A 19,951-nucleotide genomic window follows, 5' to 3' on the forward strand; every position below is an offset into this window, starting at 1 on the left:
AACGGCTGACATCTGCACTGTATGGAAAAAGTTAACTGTCATCGGTCAGGGAGCTCCCTCCCTCTCCATCGGGAGGCTGCTGTGCCTTTGCAGCCCCCCGATGGAGAGGGAGAGAGCCCCCCCGACAGCCCCCCTCAGCCCTGTGCTTACCCTTCCCCGTCTGCAAAGTTGTGGCAGACGGGGAAGGTTCCCATGGCAACAGGACGCCTGCTCAGGCGTCCTGCTGTCCATGGTGCTGAACAGATCTATGCTAAAAGCAGAGATCTGTTCAGTGTAAGTAAAATACAGTACAGAACAATATATATTGTACTGTACTGTATTATACAGACATCAGACCCACTGGATCTTCAAGAACCAAGTGGGTCTGGGTCAAAAAAATGTAAAAAAAAAAGTGAAAAAAGTTAAGATAAAAAAAAACATTTATCACTGAATAAAAATTAAAAAAATAAAATACACTACACAGATTAGGTATCGCCGCGTCCGTAACGACCTGATCTATAAAACGGTCATGTTACTTTCCCCGCACGGTGAACGCCATAAAAATAAAGAAAATAAAAACTATGAGAAAATTGAAATTTTGCCCACCTTACTTCCCAAAAAAGGTAATAAAAGTGATCAAAAAAGTCGCATGTACGCCAAAATAGTACCAATCAAACCGTCATCTCATCCCGCAAAAAATAAGAGCCTACTCAAGATAATCGCCCAAAAACTGAAAAAACTATGGCTCTTAGACTATGGAAACACTAAAACATGATTTTTTTTTGTTTCAAAAATGAAATCATTGTGTAAAACTTACATAAATAAAAAAAAAGTATACATATTAGGTATCGCCGCGTCCGTATCGACCGGCTCTATAAAAATATCACATGACCTAACCCCTCAGATGACCACCGTAAAAAAATAAAAATAAAAACAGTGTAAAAAAAGCTATTTTTTTGCCATCTTACGTCACAAAAAGTGTAATAGCAAGCGATCAAAAAATCATATGCACCCCAAAATAGTGCCAATCAAACCGTCATCTCATCCCGCAAAAAATGAGACCCTACTCAAGATAATCGCCCAAAAACTGAAAAAACTATGGCTCTTAGACTATGGAGACACTAAAACATTTTTTTGGTTTTAAAAATGAAGTTATTGTATAAAACTTACATAAATAAAAAAAATTGTATACATATTAGGTATCGCCGCGTCCGTGACAACCTGCTCTATAAAATTATCACATGATCTCACCTGTCAGATGAATGTTGTAAATAACAAAAAAAAAAACGTGCCAAAAAAGCTATTTCTTGTTACCTTGCTGCACAAAAAGTGGAATATAGAGCAACCAAAAATCATATGTACCCTAAACTAGTACCAACAATACTGCCACCCTATCCCATAGTTTCTAAAATGGGGCCACTTTTTTGGAGTTTCTACTCTATGGGTGCATCAGGGGGGCTTCAAATGGGACATGGTGTCAAAAAACGAGTCCAGCAAAATCTGCCTTCCAAAAACCGTATGGCATTCCTTTCCTTCTGCGCCAAGCCGTGTGCCCGTACAGCTGTTTACGACCACATATGGGGTGTTTCTGTAAACTACAGAATCAGGGCCATAAATAATGAGTTTTGTTTGGCTGTTAACCCTTGCTTTGTAACTGGAAAAAAAATATTAAAATGGAAAATCTGCCAAAAATTTGAAATTTTGAAATTGTGTCTCTATTTTCCATTAAATCTTGTGCAACACCTAAAGGGTTAAGAAAGTTTGTAAAATCAGTTTTGAATACCTTGAAGGGTGTAGTTTCTTAGATGGGGTCACTTTTATGGAGTTTCTACTCCAGGGGTGCATCAGGTGGGCTTCAAAAGGGACATTGTGTCAAAAAAACAGTCCAGCAAAATTAGCCCTCCAAAAACCATACGGCGCACCTTTCACTCTACGCCCTACTGTGTGGCCGTACAGTAGTTTACGGCCACATACGGGGTGTTTCTGTAAACAGCAGAATCAGGGCAATAAAGATACAGTCTTGTTTGGCTGTTAACCCTTGCTTTGTTAGTGGAAAAAATGGGTTAAAATTGAAAATTAGGCAAAAAAATGAAATTCTCAAATTTCATCCCCATTTGCCAATAACTCTTGTGCAACACCTAAAGGGTTAACGACATATGTAAAATCAGTTTTGAATACCTTGAGGGGTGTAGTTTCTTAAATGGGGTCACTTTTAGGGAGTTTCTCCTCTAGGGGTGCATCAGGGGGCTTCAAATGGGACATGGTGTAAATAAACCAGTCCATAAAAATTAGCCCTCCAAAAACCATACGGCGCACCTTTCACTCTACGCCCTACTGTGTGGCCGTACAGTAGTTTACGGCCACATATGGGGTGTTTCTGTAAACAGCAGAGTCAGGGCAATAAAGATACAGTCTTGTTTGGCTGTTAACCCTTGCTTTGTTAGTGGAAAAAATGGGTTAAAATGAAAAATTAGACAAAAAAATGAAATTCTCAAATTTCCTCCCCATTTGCCAATAACTCTTGTGCAACACCTAAAGGGTTAACAATGTATGCAAAATCAGTTTTAAATACCTTGAGGGGTGTAGTTTCTTAGATGGGGTCATTTTTGGGTGGTTTCTATTATGTAAGCCTCGCAAATCGACTTCAGACCTGAACTGGTCCCTAAAAATTGAGTTTTTGTAAATTTCTGAAAAATTTCAAGATTTGCTTCTAAACTTCTAAGCCTTGTAACATCCCCAAAAAATAAAATATCATTCCCAAAATAATTCAAACATGAAGTAGACATATGGGGAATGTAAATTCATCACAATTTTTTGGGGTATTACTATGTATTACAGAAGTAGAGAAACTGAAACTTTGAAATTTGCAAATTTTTCCAAATTTTTGGTAAATTAGGTATTTTTTTGTGCAAAAAAAATATTTTTTTTTACTTCATTTTACCAGTGTCATGAAGTACAATATGTGACGAAAAAACAATCTCAGAATGGCCTGGATAAGTCAAAGCGTTTTAAAGTTATTAGCACTTAAAGTGACACTGGTCAGATTTCCAAAAAATGGCCTGGTCCTTAAGGTGAAAATAAGCCCGGTCCTTAAGGGGTTAAGTTGGCACTATCACTCAGTGCCAATCTGAATAACTGGGTGGTTGGCTGCAAGAATAGGTTATGCCAAAATCAATATATATAATCTAATCAATTGGTGAGGGTGACAAGATAAAGCAGATAAATTGTAATATATAAGTATTTGCACTAGGAGTAGAATGGTGAGGGAAAGTTTAAGGCTACATTCACACGTCAGTATTTTTCTATATCCCGATTTTCGGTCCGTTATTTGCGGATCCGTTGTTCCTGAAAATGTTTCCGTATGTCATCCGTATGTCATCCGTTTTTTGCGGATCCGCAAAAAACGGAAACATGTATAAATTTCAATAATCAAATAAAGTTATTTGGATTTCATTGAAAATAAATTGAAAAAAAAAAAAGTGAATAAAAGTTTATAAAATAAAAATTTAATTTCCAGGAACGGAATCCGCATAAAACGGATGACATACGTAATGACATACGAATGTCTTCCGTTTTTTGCGGATCCATTGACTTTGCATTGTACCAGGATCCGATTTTTGCGGAAAAGAATAGGACAAGTTTTATATTTTTTCGGACATGCGGAACGGAACAAGGACCCATTGAAAATGAATAGGTACAGAACTGGACCAGATCTGTTCCGCATAAAACGGTACAGATCAGGAAAGAAAAAACGGACGTGTGAATAGACCCTTATACTGATATTACTACTGCCGTTAGTACCTTGTTTTTCCTCCAAAATGTTCCCTTGGTTAATGTTCCTCTAGGCTGTTTCTTCTTTCTGAATTTCTCTGGTTGTTCTTATGGAGATGCTGTTATCCTTTCAAATCGCGGCGTCCTTCTTGCTCACCTGCCAGCAGCAGCGCGGCCCCGGCCGGAAGCACGCGCGGCACGAGGGAGCTTGGTCTGTTACCCGGGAAACCGCTTGCGGTGACGTCACCGGTACGAGTACAGTGGCCTCCGTAGGACAAAAGACTGTTATCTACGCGTTTCAGAGCCTATCGGGCTCCTTCGTCAGGGTTAGTCTGCTAGTTGTGCATTGGAGGTTTAAATAGCTCATCCGGTTTCCCATGGCAACGGGCAAACACCGGTCTTGGAATGAAGGAGGTGCCAGTCTATCGATCTATAGTGGACATGCTAAATGCGATTTATTTCCCCATGGATTTTGTCGGATGTTCACTTATTTGTTTATATGTTATGTTAATGCGATATTTGGGACTAAATTATACTAGAGAGTGACGGCTACAGTTTCTTTTGGTTGTATACATATCCATAAAGCACCACCAACATATTGTTTTATATTTTTATGTAATTTTTTGTATTTATTGGGTGTTTATTGGATGTTTATTTGTTACTGAAATGCGAACAGTTCTATTTCCTGGTTTAGTCCGTTTGGGGCTAAACTGTTGCATCTAAAAATCCATTTTCTCTCGGTTCTGGACATGGCTTTGATATAGTCGCCTCCCCTCTTATCTTGCTTGACTCTTTCTATGCCCCCAAAAATGGATCCTAAGAATTTTCCCTGGTGAAATTCTGTGTAGGGGCGTGACAGTGGATGATTCTCTGATTTCTTATTGCTGTTATTAATATGTTCCCTTATTCTAACTCTAAGTTCTCTTTTGGTTCGCCCCACATACATTTTACCACATGGGCACTTAATATAGTAGATGACTCCTTTGGTATGACAGGTGATGTAGTCTTTTATTATGTGTTTGCCTTGTGGGGTGTCTATTTGGAGTGTGGGTTTAACCTGATGCCTCAGGATTTTGCAGTTGGTACACAGTCTGCAGGGGTAAAAGCCCTTTTTGGCGCATATTTTCGGATTCACTATCTTTCTTGATGGAGGGGGCCACCAGGTTGGCCAAATTTGGAGCTTTTTTGAAGATAAATGTGGGGTTATTGGGGATCTTATTACCAATAATCTTGTCGAATTTTAAAATATCCCAGTATTTGTATATGATTCTTTTGAAGTTATTAACCCCTACACTGTAGGTTGTAATGATAGGGATTTTGATATCATCAGGGTCCTCAGGGTCATTTCTGTCTCCTTTTGTCCTAGATTTTTTGTCCTCTAATAGGGTATTTTGGTCCAAGTCTTCTACAGTTCTGATAATAGGAATAAGTGTTTCTAGTTTGTAACCTTTTTCTGTGAATTTAGCGTTAAGCATTTTGGCCTCTTCTTGATAGTTAATATTAGTGGTGCAATTTCTACGTGTTCGTATGTATTGGCTATAGGGGATATTGTTTAGCCATATAGGTAAGTGACAACTATCCAGGGGAATGAATCCATTAGTATCTGTGGGTTTATGATATGTTTTGGTGTGTAATTTTCCATTCTCAATAAATATGCTCAGGTCAAGAAAATTAATCTGAACTTTATCATAAGATGGGGTGAATTGCAGATAAAAATCTTTTTTATTTAAATTAGTTAAAAAGGTGTCAAGGGATATGGTGTCTCCTTGCCAGATAAAAACAATATCATCAATGAATCGCTTCCAGAGGACCGGACCCGCACCGAGCCCGCCATGGGGGAAGATGGTAAGCTCCTCCCATCTGCCCATGTATAGATTTGCAAAACTCGGTGCGAATCTGGTCCCCATTGCGGTCCCCCACGTCTGGAGGTAAAAGTCAGGTCCATATTTAAAATAATTATGGTCTAAAATGAACATGATACAATCGCCTATAAAATTTATTTGGTCACCTGACATGGTACTAATTTCACCAGGGAAAATTCTTAGGATCCATTTTTGGGGGCATAGAAAGAGTCAAGCAAGATAAGAGGGGAGGCGACTATATCAAAGCCATGTCCAGAACCGAGAGCAAATGGATTTTTAGATGCAACAGTTTAGCCCCAAACGGACTAAACCAGGAAATAGAACTGTTCGCATTTCAGTAACAAATAAACATCCAATAAACACCCAATAAATACAAAAAATTACATAAAAATATAAAACAATATATTGGTGGTGCTTTATGGATATGTATACAACCAAAAGAAACTGTAGCCGTCACTCTCTAGTATAATTTAGTCCCAAATATCGCATTAACATAACATATAAACAAATAAGTAAACATCCGACAAAATCCATGGGGAAATAAATCGCATTTAGCATGTCCACTATAGATCGATAGACTGGCACCTCCTTCATTCCAAGACCGGTGTTTGCCCGTTGCCATGGGAAACCGGATGAGCTATTTAAACCTCCAATGCACAACTAGCAGACTAACCCTGACAAAGGAGCCCGATAGGCTCTGAAATGCGTAGATAACAGTCTTTTGTCCTACGGAGGCCACTGTACTCGTACCGGTGACGTCACCGCAAGCGGTTTCCCGGGTAACAGACCAAGCTCCCTCGTGCCGCGCGTGCTTCCGGCCGGGGCCGCGCTTCTGCTGGCAGGTGAGCAAGAAGGACGCCGCGATTTGAAAGGATAACAGCATCTCCATAAGAACAACCAGAGAAATTCAGAAAGAAGAAACAGCATTGAGGAACATTAACCAAGGGAACATTTTGGAGGAAAAACAAGGTACTAACGGCAGTAGTAATATCAGTATTAACCTTTCCCTCACCATTCTACTCCTAGTGCAAATACTTATATATTACAATTTATCTGCTTTATCTCGTCACCCTCGCCAATTGATTATATTATATATATTGATTTTGGCATAACCTATTCTTGCAGCCAACCACTCAGTTATTCAGATTGGCACTGAGTGATAGTGCCAACTTAAAGGACTAGCTGTTTCTGATTTTGTATACCAGCGCTTATGTCTCATATCCCCTACGGGTGATATATTTATTTTGAATGTACATTAGGCAGTCACTGGATAAAAAGTTTACTGTAGGCCACTGGAGTACAGGCCCCAAAAAATAGGCATTCACCTGACAGAAATGAACTTGTGATGAGGTGGCTGAAGGTACATTAGGCGGTCACTAGATAAAAATGTTACTGTAGGCCAGTACAGGCCCCAAAAATTAGGCATTCACCTGACAGAAAAGAACTTGTGATTAGGTGGCTGGAGGTACATTAGGCGGTCACTGGATAAAAATGTAACTGTAGGCCAGTACAGGCCCCAAAATTTAGGCATTCACCTGACAGAAAAGAACTTGTGATTATGTGGCTGGAGGTGCATTAGGTGGTCACTGGATAAAAATTTAACTGTAGGCCACTGGAGTACAGGCCCCAAAAATTAGGCATTTACCTGACAAAAATGATCTTGTGATGAGGTGGATGAAGGTACATTAGGCGGTCACTGGATAAAAATGTTACTGTAGGCCAGTACAGGCCGCAAAAATTAGGCATTCACCGGACAGAAAATAAATTGTTATTATGTGATTGGAGGTACATTAGGCGGTCACTGGATAAAAATTTTACTGTGGGCCAGTACAGGCCCCAAAAATGAATCATTCACCGGACAGAAAAGAACTTGTGGTGATGTGGCTGGAGGTGCATTAGGTGGTCACTGGATAACATTTTTACTGTAGGCCAGTACAGGCCCCAAAAATTAGGCATTCACCTGACAGAAAAGAACTTGTGATTGATTAGGTGGCTGGAGGTACAATAGGCGGTCACTGGATAATTTTTTTTACTGTGGGCCAGTATAGGCCCCAAAAATTAGGCATTCATCGGACAGAAAAGAACTTGTGATGATGTGGCTGGAGGTACATTAAGCAGTCAATGGATAAAAAAAATTCAGTAGGCCACTGGAGTAGAGGCCCCAAAATTTGTGCACTTTAGTCTAAGAAAAATTTAATATATTGGATGCTCATTACATCATAATTAAATTGTATGCCTTATTGAGATACTTTATGGAAATCAGTACACCAGTAACATCAGCTTGCTGTAAAAAAAAAGACTTTTTACGTGGATTTAATTAGGGTCCGGGTTTTTGGACTGAGTGCCCAGACAGATATAGTGGCACAGGTCACTCCCGTACTCCAAGGGCTTTTATAAAGTGGGGATTAAAAATGCTGTTATTTTCAAGTGTGGACAGGAGATGTGAAAACTGAACCTGCAGAGAAATGAGCATGGTCTCCGACAGACCCTAAAGAGTGGTGATATACTAATTTTTTGTTACACTGCTTGGAGTGAATGCAAAGTGTGGAACTTTAGGTTACGCAATATCTGAAGTCTGAATAAAAATTAGAGGTTGAACTGGAACTTGTTTATAATTGTTTGCTTGAATAAAATCTGCCTGTGGTGAAGACTAAACTGACACCTGTATGTGTGTGGGGACATTTTTTTAATTAAAACATCAACAGAATATATTTACCCTCCTGGCGAGGGGTGGTCACCACCTCGTCTTCTTCCTCCTCATCATCCTCCTCGACCTCATCTGCATCAGGTGGGCTATGGGCCTGATGCCCTGATGGTCCTGCCTGTTCCTGCTCCTCCTCCGTCATCTCCTTCTCTTCCACCACCACCTACTTTCTAGAACGCTTAGCGCGTACTTTCGGAAGAGGAGCATCTGTAATGACCAAATTTTCCAAAAATACCAAGATAAACAAGGAAAACAAGAAAAAGGTACCGGTACACAAATTAATCTATGGTGGGATCTGGATGGCATAATGATTACCCCTATGTTTGATTTGACTTGATTTTGTGTTAGATGAAACTACAAATTAAGTCTTTCAGATGGTTTACAGTTGAGTACGTTAATAGCTAGGATGAGGTAGCGGGGGGTATTGGTTCGGAAGGTACTGTTGCAGGGTTATTGAAATGAGGTGGACCAAGTCAACTGTTTTGACATTGGATAAGGGTTTACATCATATATCTGTATCTCGCTGTGATTGTATGTATATATTTTAAAGGAATAATCAGCTACGTGTCCCACCATGTACTAAATCCGTACTGGAGAACTTTTTTTGAGGCAGAACAGAAAACCAACTAATTTATTTATCTCAAATAGCCAACGCTACCATTGTACCTGAATACCAGTATAGTCTGTCTTCCACACAATTATCATTTTGCTCTAACAGCCTGCCTACATTCAATATGCTGACTGTGCTGTTAATAGTGTGCCTGCGAAGCTGTATGGTAGGAAATGTTTAAAGCCGATTAGTATGCCTTAGATCTTTTCAAGGGTATGCGGCCCACAGAGAGGGCTCTGAGTGCCGCCTCTAGCACTCGTTCCATTGGTTCGACACCACTGTACTAAGTAATCAGTTGTAAAGGGATAGAAATACTTATTTGCATAACTGAACACATAAATAACGATAGGTGGGTGATAGAAAATTAATGTAAGCATCGTACCTGGACAATATTTGTCTCTGACCTCTTTGATCAAATCCATATTGTGTCGTTTCAGGTCCGAGCACTTTTTTAAAATTGCATTTTTTGAATGAATGCTGCCATGTAGCTGCCACAGCCGGTATGCTTCTCTCCGAACAATGGCCTGCTTCTCTGCACGGGACCTTAACTCATCATAGCCCTTCTGCAACATGTGCTGCAAGATAACAATTAAAGGATGTAATCCCAAAGTTGTAAAATACAATTATTAGTAGATACAGTCATCTCAACCATCAAAAATAAAATTTAATATCAAATATAAAAGAGTAGATATTTATATAGTTCCCTATAGAACTATATGAAAGTAAAATAAAAACATTTATATTCAAGGCAAATATAAGAACTAAAATCCACAGTGGACGCCACTTTAACAGTGACTTTCAACAATGGCCTCCCATTTAACAGTGACTTTGACAGAGTCCGCCCCTTTAATAGTGACTTGAACAGTGGCCGCCCCTTTAACAGTGACTTGAACAACAGCCTCCCCTTTAACAGTGACTTGAAGAGTGGCCGCACTTTTAACAGTGACTTTGACAGTGGCCGCTCCTTTAACAGTGACTTTAACAACGGCCTTCCCTGTAACAGTCACTGTTAAATTGGAGGCCATTTTTTAAAGTCACTGTTAAAGTGGGGGTATCTGTGAAAGTCACTGTTAAAGTGGCGTCCACTGTGGAGTTTAGTTCTTATATTTGCCTTGAATATAAATGTTTTTATTTTTGACTTCAACAGTGGCCGCTCTTTTAACAGTGACTTTAACAACGGCCGCCCCTTTAACAGTGACTTTGACAGTGGCCGCCCCTTTAACAATGACTTTGACAGTGGCCGCCCCTTTAACAGTGGCCGCCCCTTGAACAGTGACTTCAACAACGGCCTCCCCTTTAACAGTGACTTGAAGAGTGGCCGCCCCTTTAACAGTGACTTGAATAGTGGCTGCCCCTTTAACAGTGACTTTAAAATGGCCTCACCTTTAACAGTGACTTGAAGAGTGACCGCCCCTTTAACAGTGTTTTCCACTAGCGGTGTAGTTGTGCAGTCTGCTAAAACCTATGATCAGTTTATGTCACCCTGCAGTAGGACATGTGACAGTGTATGGCAGTTAGGATTTCAGTCAAGGCCTGCATCCTTGTTGGCTATTATGGCTAATATAAATGATAAATAATTAAGAAATGACATCACTGTATGATATACTTGTTAGGTAGAATTACTTACAGTGATCAAAAATTCCAGCTCTTCTGGTTTGAAATTGCTTTTGGCCATTACAGAAATTATTTCCAAAATTTCTCTAGAATCTGTCTCTCTCCACTCTTTCCGATCCAAAGACAGGCACGCACGTACAGACGCACACGATTATTTAAATGACGTATTATCGCCATAACAAAGCAAACATAGTAAAGTGGACTGTATAGGCAGGCAAATTTCATATTGGTACCTTGCTCTAATTTGTATTCGCGTACGAATGAAACTGAATTCTATTAAACCAACCAATAGTAAATCAGACTAATAGAGAGCTCTAAGGTTCCATTCGAATGCGATTACAACTTATAGTGGGGGACTAATTGGAAAGTTGACTAATGTGAACAATTGACTGTTAGAATTAACAAATAAGAAAATAGATCAGGATTCTCTTTATTGGTTGGTTAGGTTAAATCTGGACAGCTGTAAGTTAAAAGAGCAATGTGAGTAATTAAAGTTCAAATAATCGCATTGCGAATACAACTTAGAATTGCCAGGATTAACGCAGATATCAATCCAACCTATAGGGTGAGTTGCATAAAAGTTGCAATTGCAATGCGAGAAAATCAACTAATATTGATCGCATTGCGTATCCAACTAACATCTCGGTATAGGCAAGCTTAGGATTGCTGGAAATAATTAAGGAATATAGAGTAGTGTTATATTCATTCGTTCTCATCGTGATCGATAATTCTCCTATACCACCATAATCAAAATCGCCCAAGTTGTAATCGCAATGCGATAATAGTTACTACCATTAATCGCATTGCTAATCCAACTTCTATAATGCACTATTCATATACACTCACCTAAAGAATTATTAGGAACACCTGTTCTATTTCTCATTAATGCGATTATTGTCACGGAACCATGAACCAGACGTACAACAAGAGATAAGTGAAAATAGAAGGCTTTATTGAAAATAAAGCTGTAAAGCAAAAGTCCAAACGGATGGTGAAACCGAGCAGAGTCTTTGCGAAGCCAGAGGTCAGGAACCAGAAGGGTAGTCAGACGAAGCCAGGATCAGGAACCAGCAGGGTAGTCAGACGAAGCCAGGATCAGGAACCAGCAGGGTAGTCAGACGAAGCCAGGATCAGGAACCAGCAGGGTAGTCAGACGAAGCCAGGATCAGGAACCAGAAGCAGCAGCAGTCTTAGAAGCATGTGAACACAAGAGGACCAAGCAAGGAACTGAAGCCACAGACCTCCTATATATATGAGCTAGGCATCCAGCTCCTCCCAGGGGAAGGAGGAGCCGCAGGGTGGAAGGCTACAAGAAACCCAGGACCCAAGATGGCCGCCAGCACATGTCAAACGAAGGAGAGCAGCAAGCAGGTAAGACCATGACAGTACCTCCCCCTCAAGGGCCCCTCCTCCGCGGAGCACAAAACGGTTTCTGAGGGAAGCGTGCGTGGAAGGCTCGGAGCAAGGCAGGAGCATGGACATCTGCGGAGGGAACCCAGGAACGCTCCTCTGGACCATAACCACGCCAATGGACCAAAAACTGCAACCGACCGCGGACCAGGCGTGAGTCCAGGATATTGCTCACCTCATATTCCTCACGATTGCCCACTTGGACCGGACGAGGCCGAGGAACCGAGGAAGTGAAACGATTACACACCAGTGGCTTCAACAGGGAGACATGAAACACGTTGGAGATCCGCATGCCAGGAGGAAGCGCAAGGGCATAGGCTACCGGGTTTACCCTGCGAAGCACTCGGAAGGGACCAACAAAGCGAGGCGCCAGCTTGGGAGTGGGTACTCGAAGGTTGAGGTTGCGGGTGGACAACCATACACGGTCTCCGACCTGGTAGGAAGGAGCAGGCGCTCGTCTGCGATCAGCCTGGCATCTCTGGCGCTGCGCAGAGACCTCAAGGGACTTCTGGATCTGTACCCAAGAAGCACGTAGGACGGAAAGGTGATCCTCCACAGCCGGAATATCCTGGGGAGAGAATACCTCCGGTAACACGGCAGGTTGGAACCCATAATTGGCCATGAAGGGAGACGTCCCAGAGGAAGAGTTCACCGCCGTGTTCCTGGCAAACTCAGCCCAAGGCAGGAGGTCAACCCAATTGTCTTGGTGATCGGAGACATAGCAACGAAGGAATTGCTCCAAGGCCTGATTGGATCGTTCTGCGGCCCCATTGGACTGAGGGTGGTAGGCCGAGGAGAAGGAGAGATGAATCCCCAACTGGGAGCAAAAGGCGCGCCAGAACCTGGACACAAACTGACTCCCCCGATCCGACACAATCTCCTTAGGCAAACCGTGCAACCGGAAGACCTCCCTGGCAAAAATCGTGGCCAACTCTTGTGCAGAGGGTAACTTCTTGAGAGGAACACAGTGGCACATTTTGGAAAACCGATCCACAATCATGAGAATGACCGTATGGCCTCGGGATGCAGGGAGGTCCACAATGAAATCCATCCCCAGGTGTGACCATGGGCGCTCCCCGGTGGCTATGGGTTGCAGAAGGCCCAACGGAAGGTGCCGAGGGGACTTACTCTGGGCACAAACGGAGCATGCCGCTACATATGCGGCGATGTCGGAACGTAGGGAAGGCCACCAGAACAGACGTGAAACAGCCCAGGACAGCTGATTCTTTCCAGGATGCCCCGCGGTCTTGGAGTTATGGTAGGTTCGCAACAACCGAGTGCGCAACTCCTCAGGCACAAAACATCTGCCGTTGGGTCTCCCAGAGGGAGCACCAGATTGAGCCGCCAAAATCTGCTCACCCAGGGGAGAGGTCAGGCTGGTGCGAATGGCGGCCAGGATCTGATTCGGAGGTATGACCGAAGTCGGAATCGACTCCTCCCTGGACAGCTCGGAGTACTGCCGTGATAAGGCATCCGCCCTGATGTTCTTGGAACCGGGTAGGTAGGAGACCACGTAATTAAAACGTGACAAGAACAGAGCCCATCTGGCCTGACGTGGTGTCAATCTCTTGGCCTCAGAAAGGTAGGTCAGATTCTTGTGGTCCGTCAGGATGAGAACCGGAACCACCGAACCCTCGAGCAAGTGCCTCCATTCTTTAAGGGCCTGCACGATGGCCAATAACTCCCTGTCACCAATCTGATAGTTGCACTCCGCGGAAGACAGTTTCCGGGAGTAAAACCCACAAGGAAGCAGAGGACCCTCTGGTGTTCTACGCTGAGACAGAAGGGCGCCTACTCCCGTCTCAGACGCGTCCACCTCGAGGACAAAGGGCAACCCAGGGTTGGGATGCGACAGAATCGGAGCCGACACAAAGGCGGACTTTAGGGCCTCAAAAGCTCGGATGGCCTCGAGCGGCCAGACCTGGGAATTACTGCCCTTCCTGGTCAGATCCGTGAGAGGCTTGGCCAGCATGGAAAAGTCCCTGATGAACTTCCGATAATAATTGGCGAAGCCCAAAAAGCGCTGCAGGGAACGAAGACCACTGGGCTGGGGCCACTGTAAGACAGCCGAAACCTTCTCAGGATCCATGGAGAACCCCTCAGCGGAAATGATGTAACCTAAGAAGGTTACCTGGGATCGGTGAAATTCGCATTTCTCAAGCTTACCGAACAGCTTGTTCTCTCGTAACCGTTGCAACACTCGTCTGACATCCAGAATGTGGGCCTCCATGGATTCAGAATATACCAAGATGTCATCCAAATAGACTACCACACACTGCTGCAACAGGTCACGGAAAACATCGTTGATGAATTCCTGAAAGACTGCGGGCGCATTGCACAACCCAAAGGGCATAACCAAGGATTCGTAATGACCGGTCCTGGTGTTAAACGCGGTCTTCCACTCATCGCCCGCCTTGATCCTTACCAGGTTATATGCCGCCCTCAGGTCGAGTTTGGTAAAGACCGTGGCCCCTTTAAGGCGATCGAACAGCTCGGAAATCAAGGGTATCGGGTAAGCGTTCTTGATCGTGATGCGATTGAGACCCCTGTAATCGATGCAAGGCCTCAACTCACCGCCCTTCTTTTTCACAAAGAAAAATCCAGCCCCTGCCGGGGACGAAGATTTGCGAATGTGTCCGCGTGAAAGCGCCTCCCTCACGTACTCCTCCATGGCCTCATTCTCCGCTACCGACAGTGGATAGACTTTGCCACGAGGAGGAACGGCACCAGATTGTAACTCTATGGCACAATCGTATGGGCGGTGCGGAGGTAGGGCAACCGCGCGCACCTTATCGAATACATCCCGGTACTCCTCGTATTCAGGAGGCAACAGAGAGTCCGAGGAAGTACACAGCAACTTGACAGACCCATGGATGCAACTAGCCCCACACTGCGGTGACCACGAGAGGATCTCGACCGATCTCCAATCGAAAGTCGGATTATGCTTCTGGAGCCAGGGGTACCCCAAGACCACCGAGTAGTGTGGAGACGAAATAACCTGGAGGCAGACCGACTCTCTGTGAACGGCACCAATGGCTATCCCCACTGGAAGGGTCTCATGAGTCACGTGTGGCGGCAGAAGGGGTCTGCCGTCTATCGCCTCAAGAGCCAGTGGGGAACCTCGAGCCTGCAGAGGAATGGAATTGGCGGCAGCGACCACACTATCAATGAACAAACCACCAGCACCAGAGTCCACCAACGCCTGGGTCGTCACCGAGCCCCCGACCCAGGAGAGGACAACAGTGATCAGTGGTTTGTCAACACGGGAAACCGGGGACGAGGAGACTCCACCCAAGATCTGCCCCCGACAGGATCTCAGGGTACGAGCGTTTCCCGGACGTTTCGGACATGCCAACCGAAAATGCCCACCGAGACCACAGTACATGCATCGGCCCTCGCGTCTCCGGAGTGCCCTCTCCCCCTCGGACAGGCGAGAAAACCCCAGCTGCATGGGTTCACCCCCAGACAAGTCATCCCCAGGAGGCGTGGGAGGAGAGGGAGGCACGGGTGGGACAGCAAACGTAGGCACCAATCTGTTAGAAGACCTCCGCAGGTTCTCCTTAAAGGAAGGTCTCTCCCTGAGTCTGGTGTCAATCAAAATCAGGAAAGAAATAAGAGACTCGAGCTCAACTGGTAGGTCCTTAGCTGCAACCTCATCCTTCAAGGCATCCGAGAGACCATGAGAGAAAGCAGCGACCAGAGCCTCATTATTCCAGCCCACCTCTGCTGCCAGGGTACGAAACTCAATGGCGTATTCAGCTACGGATCGTGAACCCTGTCTGATGGACATAAGGAGCTTCGCAGCAGAGGCAGCACGAGCCGGCACATCGAATACCTTCCGAAGAGAAGCAACAAAACCGGAAAACTCGGCAACCACCGGATTGTTGTTCTCCCATAAAGGGCTGGCCCAGGCCAAGACCTTGTCCGAGAGCAGCAAGATCAAGAAGCCCACCTTTGATCTCTCAGTAGGAAAGGCATGTGGCAGCAACTCGAAATAAATGCCCACCTGGTTAAGGAAACCTCGGCACTGAGTTGGCTCTCCCCCGAAGCGCTGTGGAAGAGGGGCAGAACCGGTCATACCCCGAAACACCGCAGGCGCAACAACAGGTGTCGGGGTAGACTCTGGCGCAACAACCGGAGCGGCAGTAGGAGCGAGCCCAGGAGCGACAACCGACCCATCGGCAACGGGAGCGAAATGAGCCGTGCGTTCAAGCAGGGTTTGCAACGCCACAGCGAACCGACCCAACAGGTGATCCTGCTGATCAAGTCTGGCAACCAGCGTGGGTAGCGAGGATGGCCCTGTACCGTCAGAATTCATGGCTTGGTCCTAATGTCACGGAACCATGAACCAGACGTACAACAAGAGATAAGTGAAAATAGAAGGCTTTATTGAAAATAAAGCTGTAAAGCAAAAGTCCAAACGGATGGTGAAACCGAGCAGAGTCTTTGCGAAGCCAGAGGTCAGGAACCAGAAGGGTAGTCAGACGAAGCCAGGATCAGGAACCAGCAGGGTAGTCAGACGAAGCCAGGATCAGGAACCAGCAGGGTAGTCAGACGAAGCCAGGATCAGGAACCAGCAGGGTAGTCAGACGAAGCCAGGATCAGGAACCAGAAGCAGCAGCAGTCTTAGAAGCATGTGAACACAAGAGGACCAAGCAAGGAACTGAAGCCACAGACCTCCTATATATATGAGCTAGGCATCCAGCTCCTCCCAGGGGAAGGAGGAGCCGCAGGGTGGAAGGCTACAAGAAACCCAGGACCCAAGATGGCCGCCAGCACATGTCAAACGAAGGAGAGCAGCAAGCAGGTAAGACCATGACAATTATCTAGTCAACCAATAACATGGCAGTTGCTTCAATGCATTTAGGGTTGTGGTCCTGGTCAAGACAATCTCCTGAACTCCAAACTGAATGTCAGAATGGCAAAGAAAGGTGATTTAAGCAATTTTGAGCGTGGCATGGTTGTTGGTGCCAGACGGGCCAGTGTGAGTATTTCACAATCTGCTCAGTTACTGGGATTTTCACGCACAACCATTTCTAGGGTTTACAAAGAATGGTGTGAAAGGGAAAAACATCCACTATGCGGCAGTCCTGTGGGCGAAAATGCCTTGTTGATGCTAGAGGTCAGAGGAGAATGGGCCGACTGATTCAAGCTGATAGAAGAGCAACGTTGACTGAAATAACCACTCGTTACAACCGAGGTATGCAGCAAAGCATTTGTGAAGCCACAACACGCACAACCTTGAGGTGGATGGGCTACAACAGCAGAAAACCCCACCGGGTGCCACTCATCTCCACTACAAATAGGAAAAAGAGGCTACAATTTGCACAAGCTCACCAAAATTGGACTGTTGAAGACTGGAAAAATGTTGCCTGGTCTGATGAGTCTCGATTTCAGTTGAGACATTCAAATGGTAGTGTCTGAATTTGGCGTAAACAGAATGAGAACATGTATCCATCATGCCTTGTTACCACTGTGCAGGCTGGTGGTAGTGGCGTAATGGTGTGGGGGATGTTTTCTGAGCACACTTTAGGCCCCTTAGTGCCAATTGGCCATCGTTTAACCCCTTAAGGACATAGGGCGTACAGGTACACCCTTGTGTCCTGGTACTTAAGGACACGGGGCGTACATGTATGCCCTGTTTATTTTCGATCACTGCCGTGCGGCTGGCGGTGATCGAAACCCGGTGCCTGCTCAAATCATTGAGCAGGCACCTAGGCTAAATGCGCGGGGGGGTCCCTGACCGCGGGGATCAGAAAATTTAGTATTCGTAAAATATAAATCCCCCCCCCCCTGCACCCCTGAGTGATTTTATCCGGGTGGGAGGTATAGGGGGAGGGTTGCGGGCGGTGCGGGTGCGGGCGGTGCAGGAGGCGGGCGATGGGGCAGGCGGGATCGCGATCCCCCACCCGCCTCCCCTTGAATAATCGTTGGTGGACAGTGGGTATACCAGGGTGTCAGCACATTGCTGACACCCTGGTATAAACGGCTGACATCGGTGATGCGATGTCAGCCGTTTAACCCTTTCCATACCGCGGTCCGTACGGACCGCTGTATGGAAAAGGTTAACTGTCAGGGAGCTCCCTCCATCTCCCATCGGGGGGCTGCTGTGCCGTTGTGGCTAAAGGCATAGATCTGTTCAGACAAGGTGTAAGTAAAATACAGTACAAAACACTATATAGTGTACTGTACTGTATTATACAGACATCAAACCCACTGGATCTTCAAGAAAAATAAAGTAAAAATCAAAAAAACACATTTATCACTGATTAAAAATGAAAAAAAATAAAATTCCCTACACATGTTTAGTATCGCCGCGTCCTTAACGACCTGATCTATAAAACGGTCATGTTACTTTACCCGAAAGGTGAACGCCATAAAAAAAAATTATTTAAAACTATGATGAAATTTAAATTTTGCCCACCTTACTTCCCAAAACAGGTAATAAAAGTGTTTAAAAAAGTCGCATGTACGCCAAAATTGTAACAATAAAACCGTTATCTCATCCTGCAAAAATAATACCCTACCCAAGATAATCGCCCAAAAACTGAAAAAACTATGGCTTTTAGACTATGGAAACACTAAAACATGATTTTTTTTGTTTCAAAAATGAAATTGTGTAAAACTTACATAAATAAAAAAAAGTATACATATTAGGTATTTCCGCGTCCGTATCGACCGGCTCTATAAAAATATCACATGACATAACCCCTCAGGTGACCACCATAAAAAAATTAAAAAAAATGGTGTAAAAGCCATTTTTTGTCATCTTACGTTGCTAAAAGTGTAATAGCAAGCAATCAAAAAGTCATATGCACCTTAAAATAGTGCCAATCAAACCGTCATCTCATCCCGCAAAAAATGAGACCCTACTTAAGACAATCGCCCAAAAACTGAAAAAACTATGGCTCTTAGACTATGGAGACACTAAAACTTTTTATTGTTTTAAAAATGAATTCATTGTGTAAAACTTCCATAAATAAAAAAAATTGTATACATATTAGGTATCGCCGCGTCTGTGACAACCTGCTCTATAAAATTACCACATGATCTAACGTCAGATGAATGTTGTAAATAACAAAAAAAGGTGCCAAAAAAGCTATTTCTTGTTACCTTGCCGCACAAAAAGTGTAAAATAGAGCAACCAAAAATAATATGTACCCTAAACTAGTACCAACAAAACTGCCACCCTATCCCGTAGTTTCTAAAATGGGGTCACTTTTTTGGAGTTTCTACTCTAGGGGTGCATCAGGGGGGCTTCAAATGGGACATGGTGTAAATAAACCAGTCCAGCAAAATCTGCCTTCCAAAAACCGTATGGCATTCCTTTCCTTCTGTGCCCTGCCGTATGCCCGTACAGCAGTTTACGACCACATATGGGGTGTTTCTGTAAACGGCAGAGTCAGGGCAATAAAGATAGTCTTGTTTGGCTGTTAACCTTTGCTTTGTTAGTGGAAAAAATGGGTTAAAATTGAAAATTAGGCAAAAAAATTTAATTCTCAAATTTCATCCCCATTTGCCAATAACTCTTGTGCAACACCTAAAGGGTTAACGAAGTTTGTAAAATCTGTTTTGAATACCTTGAGGGGTGTAGTTTATAGAATGGGGTCATTTTTGGGTGGTTTCTATTATTTAAGCCTCGCAAAACTTCAGAGCTGTAGTGGTCCCTAAAAATTGGGTTTTTGTAAATTTCTGAAAAATTTCAAGATTTGCTTCTAAACTTCTAAGCCTTGTAACATCCCCAAAAAATAAAATATCATTCCTAAAATAATTCAAACATGAAGTAGACATATGGGGAATGTAAAGTCATCACAATTTCTAGGGGTATTACTATGTATTACAGAAGTAGAGAAACTGAAACTTTAAAATTTTTGCACATTTTTCCCAATTTTTGGTAAATTAGGTATTTTTTTATGCAAAAAAAATATTTTTTTTAACTTCATTTTACCAGTGTCATGAAGTACAATATGTGACGAAAAAACAATCTCAGAATGGCCTGGA

This window comes from Bufo bufo, chromosome 5 (genome assembly GCF_905171765.1).
Source record: "Bufo bufo chromosome 5, aBufBuf1.1, whole genome shotgun sequence".
In the NCBI taxonomy this organism is placed as follows: Eukaryota; Metazoa; Chordata; class Amphibia; order Anura; family Bufonidae; genus Bufo; species Bufo bufo.